The following is a 6,139-nucleotide window of genomic DNA, read 5'->3' on the forward strand; positions in this document are numbered from 1 at the left end:
TTCCCGCATTGTGAGCGCTGGCAAAAAAGCGTGGTACCTGACCCGTGAGGAGATGTGCCCATCTTCCTGAGCTGTTCCTCTGAAATTGTCCAATGGTCTGGTTCGCCAATAGGATGCAAAGTCTGGTCCCATTTGTCCACGGCCGGCTTTGAAAACAAACCGATCCGTGCAATTGAATTGTCCGGTTCGTGGATGGCAATGTGGTGTTGTCCAGGGACACCACCAGTAGTCCAATAGTCGCATCAGTGTTGAAGAATGGGGGCAGCATTGATGAGTTATTGGTCACCAGTAATGGCACTGGCCATGCCTTCACGATCGCCCATAGTTGAAGCTGTTGGCTCAGTGTTCCAGGAGGCAGCAGTGTTACCAGCAGGATCACCGGCCTGAGCATCCAGGGCTTCATCTTGGATGTTGTCCGGCACGGAGGCTCTCACCACTCTCGTTAGGCGCTCTGGTATCCACACAGGGGCTTCTGAATCCTGTGGAAAAACACAAACTGCACCTCGCGTCCGCCTTAACACCGGATGCGGGCCCTTCCACTGTTTAGTTAACACATCCTTCCATATCACTTGTTCCTGAGTAATGCCGCAACCCAGGGCATGGCGTTCGGCAGCAGACCGGCCATCCAAATTTAACATAAAAAAATTATAAATATAAATGACAAGGGCCAATTGATGTTTGGGGCTATTGGGATAAAGGGTGGCCCCTACTCCCCCTTTTTGTTTTATAAGTAGATTTTTGAGGGTGGAATGAGCACGCTCCACTATGGCTTGGCCTGTGGGATTATAGGGTATGCCAGTGGAATGTGTAATACCAAATTCTGCACAAAAAGTGGCAAAGGCCTTTGCTGTATAAGCAGGGCCATTATCCGTTTTCAACATACGGGGCACGCCCCAAGCAGCGAAGGCATGCAAACAGTGCGAGATAACATCCTGCACCTTCTCCCCTGTATGGGCTGAAGCGAACAGGACTCCTGAGCAGGTATCAATGGATACATGAACAAAGGATAAAGGACCAAAGCTTGGAATATGGGTAACATCCATCTGCCACACATGATTGGGTAACAAACCACGTGGATTCACACCAACATGAGGTTGAGAAAGAAAAGGAGCACAAGATTGACATTCTCTAACTATAGACCGAGCTGTCTTCCGAGCGATAGAAAAACGCTTCATTAGGGTGCGGGCACTAACATGCCAGCGCTGATGGAAACGCTGGGCTTCTTCTTCCACCGAAAGTGCCAATAAAAACCGAGAGGCAGCATCAGCCATAGCATTGCCCTGGGCCAGGGGTCCAGGTAGAGTAGAATGGGCACGAATAAAACCAATATAGAGGGGATTTTTTCGGGACAACAAAAGCTGTCAAACCTGGAACAAAGCTTCATAGATGGTGGAGCGTGGCAAAATATATTCCACCAGCTCCAAGTGCTTCAAAGCATTCACCACATAGAGACTATCAGATAAAAGATTAAATGATTCAGGCACAAGGCGCAGGGCCAGGGCAACGGCAGCTAGCTCTGCAGCCTGCGGAGAAGAAGAAGCAATGGCTATGGGAAAAATGCGGGTATCCCAAATTACTACACCAGTCCCGCCTTTGGCACCATCAGTAAAGACCACCGCAGCATTGGGTATGGGCCTATCCTTGACTATCCGAGGGAAACAAAGTGGCACCTGTTTGCAGAATTGTACCCAAGGGTGTGATGGGTAATGAGTATCAAACTGTAAGGCAAAACAGGATGCTAAAATGGCCCAAACATCCATAGTCTGACATAGAACATCAATCATAGCCCTTGAATAGGGAGTAACACACATAGCAGGATAAATACCAAAAGCTTCGCGAGCTCTTTCAACAGCTTTCAAAATCACTTGACCCATAAGTTCAGGAAAGGCAGCCAGCACTTTGGAGGGTTGCATAGGTAAATAAATCCAGACTAATGGTCCTCCTTGCCACAATAAGGCAGCAGGAATACTCTCTGGAATTACTAAAACAGATAGGGGTTGGGTAGGATCACAACGCTCAACCTGTGCTTCTTGTAAGCGCTGCTGTACCAGTTCTAGGGCTTTGCGCCCAGCAGGCGTGAGCGTCCGAGGAGAATCCAGGGCAGGGCTTCCATGAAGGATGGAAAATAATGGTTCTAAATCTTTGGTGGTAATACGCAGGTACGGGCGAATCCAATTGATATGGCCCAAAAGCTGTTGAAAGTCATTAAGAGTGTTTAACCCATCCAATTTAATATTTACCTGTAGCGGGGCCACCTGTCGAGCAGTCATACGCAGGCCCAAATATTTGACATCTTGGCCCTCTTGAATCTTCTCTGGGGCAATATATAACTTCCAGGCTGCTAGTTCCTGCTTCAGGCACACTAAGGTGGCCTGCACCTCTACCCTTTGCTCTCCTGCTACAAGGATATCATCCATATAATGATAAATGCACAAATGTGGAAACTTTTTTCTGACTGGGCACAATGCCTGGGCTACATATAATTGGCACATAGTGGGGCTATTCATCATACCCTGTGGAAGCACAACCCACTGATATCTTTGATCTGGGCCTAGATGGTTAATGGAAGGTAACGTAAAAGCAAAACGCTTTGAATCTTGATGATGCAAAGGTATAGAAAAAAAAACAATCCTTGATATCAATCACAATTAAATACCAATCTCTAGGAACGGCAGTGGCTAATGGAACACCAAGTTGCACGGCACCCATAGGCTGCATGGTGGCATTAATGGCGGGAAGATCATGCAACAATCGCCATTTGCCTGACTTTTTCTTGATCACAAAAATAGGGGTATTCCAAGGTGATGTGGAAGGGACTATATGCCCTAGGGTTAATTGTTCCATGACAAGCTCCTGAGCAGCCAACAGTTTTTCATGAGTAAGGGGCCACTGCGACACCCACACGGGTCCATCGGACACCCAAGTGATTTTTAATACCTGCTGTTTGGCAGCGGCCCCTGCTGAAAACCCAGTCCCTGTCGTCCTAACTTGGGTCGGGCGCTAACAGGATCCACATTTCCCTGCTCTTCTTTGCCTATCCCTTTTCCTGAATATCCCATACTTGCCATAATGTGCCAGGCTTGCAAGCTTCCTACTTGATTAAACTGATTGCTCAGCTGCAAGCCCATGGCGCTGAGCACTTCCCGTCCCCATAGAGTCACAGGAATGGGGCAGACGTAGGGCTGAAATGATCCTTGATGTCCTTCTTTATCTTGCCATGGCAATACAACTGCACTTTGCCTAGGCTGATTGGCCACTCCAAGTCCCCGTAGGGTTTGTGAAGTTTGTTGGATGGGCCAGTCCTTGGGCCAATCACCCTGTCGGATAATGCTCACATCTGCTCCCGTGTCTAAAAGACCTTCAAATGGAACTCCTTTAATAGTTAAGGTGGCCATGGGGCGATTTTGCAAGGCAACTGACAAATTGACAAGGGCATCACCAGAGGAGCCAAAGCCTTGGCTTCCACGTGGAGCAGAACGACTCCGCCATCTCCTGTGACAACTGGGTAAAACAAGAAGCTGGGCAATGCGCTCATCAGGGATAATTACAGTGACACCTCTGGGGAAGGATACCATTACTTTAACTACTCTGGTATAATCAGAATATATGACCCCTGGGTGAACTACCAGCCCCTTCAGGGTCTTGGAACTGCGACCAAAAACAAGGCCCACAGTATCTGGAGGAAGTGGGCCAGAGAAGGTGGTGTCTAAAGCTTGTGGTCCCATTTCCGGAGTTAATACCAGGTGGGAGGTGGCACAGAGGTCCAATCCTGCGCTTCCTGGGGTAGCCCGAAGGATGTTGGGCTGTTGGATTGCACCCCGTACACTCTGCTGGGGCCCCGAGGTGCTGGGCCCCTCGGCCCGTTTTTTGGCCGAGCACCATAATCCAAAGGCTGTCCTGTAATATCCTGTCTGGACCTACATTCATTCGCCCAATGATTCCCTTTGCCGCACTTAGGGCAGGGACCTGGTTTAGGTGTTGATCGTGCATCTCGGCCCTGTCTACACTCCCTTTTGAAGTGGCCAGGCTTGCCGCATTGGAAGCACGTCCTACCTCCCGATTCTTTGCCTTTAATCATCGCCCCCAACACTTTTGCTTGCTCTCTGGCTTGTACCACCCCTGCAGTAACTTGATCATGAACATCCCTGCAAATCTTTATCCATGTATCTAGATCTTTATGTTTCCAGGGACGGATGGCCTCACGGCACCATTTATTAGCATTCTCGTAAGCCAGCTGCTTGACCAGAGGCATAGCCTGCTCTACATCGGGGAAAAGCTTTCCTGCTACCTCCATGCGGCGACTCACAAAATCAGCGTAGGGCTCGTTAGACCCCTGAGTCACTTTAGAGATGGAAAAACGGAGTCCCCTTTACTCTGTAGAACTCGCCACGCAGTACGGCCTATTTGTTGAATCTGGCCATAAACTGGTTCAGGATACTCATGTTGATTATTGTTTCCTGCCCGAGCTCCCTCTCCCAGCAGCATATCGGCATTCCATTCCCTGTTTCCACCTTGTGCGTTACGCTGTGCCTGGTCCATGGCCAGTTCATGATATGCGGCCCGCCAGACCAGATATTGGCCAGGGGAGAGAGTGGCTCTGGCCAACTGTTTCAATCATCTGGGGTCAGGGCATTAAAACTAATCTGTTCTAGCAGCGCAATTGTAAAGGGGGCATGCACACCATAAGAATCGACGGCTGTTTTCAAATCCTTAATCACTTTGAAATCAAAGGGGAGGTAAAACCACGGCCATGGCCCCCCCCCCTAGCGTTCCTATCCTCATGAACAGGGAACACCTGGCCGGGCTCCACAAGGTCCCGCCAGCCAAATCCCGCACCCCTCTCTGGCCACGCAGGCCAAGGAGGGGCGCTAGGGTTCACTGGTGGGTCACTTGAGGGAGGCTGCTGAGGCGGCCTGCGGGAGCCCATGCGGGAGTCCAATGAGGCCTTGTTCATCTTGTTGGCAAGCTGGTCTAGCTCCTCGCCTGACTTTTCATCAGATTCGCTGTCACTTTCAGATTCTGAACTCCCCTGTTCACTCCTTTCCCAAGTAGAGGCTTCTTCCTGCATGTTTCGGAGAACCTCCTCTCCCTCCTGTATTATCTCTCTGTACTTTCCTGACTTATCCGCTAAACAAGATCTAACAAACATCCAGAACCCTACGGTCCCCGGTGGTAGGGGCTTATGCTGAGCCGCTCGGGCTAAGTCTTGACCTAAACGCTCCCACTGTGGCAGCGTTAGGAGTCCCTCCTCTAGAAACCACGGAGCATGCCGCTGTGCTATCTGCAAAAATGAAAGTACTGTCTGTGCCTTCACCGGCGTTCCATTCCTCTTCAGTAGCTTCTGCAGTAAACACTGCATGTGTACTGAAGAATTTGAATTTCCCATATTGTTACCACTTCTGGTAAGCTTACTCTTGTCGCTATCCCGCGAACCTAGCGTACGCTTCCCGCTCAAGGCGGCTCCCTGAGTCCCTGCTCAGCTCCTTTTCAAATTCCCCGCTTCCGCGGCTCCGAGTCCCTGCTCAGCTCCGTTTTGCGCTCCCTGCTTCCGCAGCTGCCTGAGTCCCTGCTCAGCTCCCTTTCGTGTTCCCTGCTTCCGCAGCTCCCTGAGTCCCTGCTCAGCTCCCTTTCGCGTTCCCCGCTTCGCTTACCTGTAGTTCCGATCCGAGTCACGGCACCAGATGTCAGGGTCCCTTGGCCAGCAAGTCAAACCCGGACACTTGTTGTCTTTGCGGAGCCTTTATTGTGGAGAAAACACAGCAAAACCAGCGTGCGGTGGGCGTGCAGCAGCCACACCATCGCGAGGTGCGCGCTCTCTCTCTCTCTGAGGTGCGCTCTCTCTCTCTCGGCGGGGTGCGCTCTCTCCGTCCGAGGCGCGCTCTCTCCTGCTCTCTCCATGACGCGCTCTCTCTCCCCCCCGCCCCAGTTCTCTGGCTCCCTTATATGCTGGGTAACCCGGCCAATCAAAGTAAAGGTCACCTGTGCACGCAGTGGGCAGGCCAATCATCATACAGATCACGCGCTGTCCACGCGCCATCCACACACCCCTGGGCCAATCACAGCAGACTTCCTGTAGCTTGTTTTTTCTAGCACAGGAGGAAGCGGCAGTCTGGCACTGGCCGTGTAGGGTGTAGGATGC

The 6,139-nt window shown here is 51.0% G+C and overlaps 1 long non-coding RNA gene across 1 annotated transcript; it reads right to left on the minus strand.

Annotated features, from left to right (window-relative positions):
- Positions 1 to 407: 407 nt before the first annotated feature.
- LOC121149124 lies at positions 408 to 5,684 on the minus strand. Its single transcript, XR_005882618.1, has 2 exons — positions 5,652 to 5,684; positions 408 to 479 (listed from the first exon to the last, which is right to left on the minus strand). It is a non-coding gene; the product is annotated as an uncharacterized LOC121149124 (long non-coding RNA).
- Positions 5,685 to 6,139: the final 455 nt, after the last annotated feature.

This window comes from Ochotona curzoniae, unplaced genomic scaffold (genome assembly GCF_017591425.1).
Source record: "Ochotona curzoniae isolate NIBS_2020 unplaced genomic scaffold, NIBS_Ocur_1.0 contig_1889, whole genome shotgun sequence".
In the NCBI taxonomy this organism is placed as follows: domain Eukaryota; kingdom Metazoa; phylum Chordata; class Mammalia; order Lagomorpha; family Ochotonidae; genus Ochotona; species Ochotona curzoniae.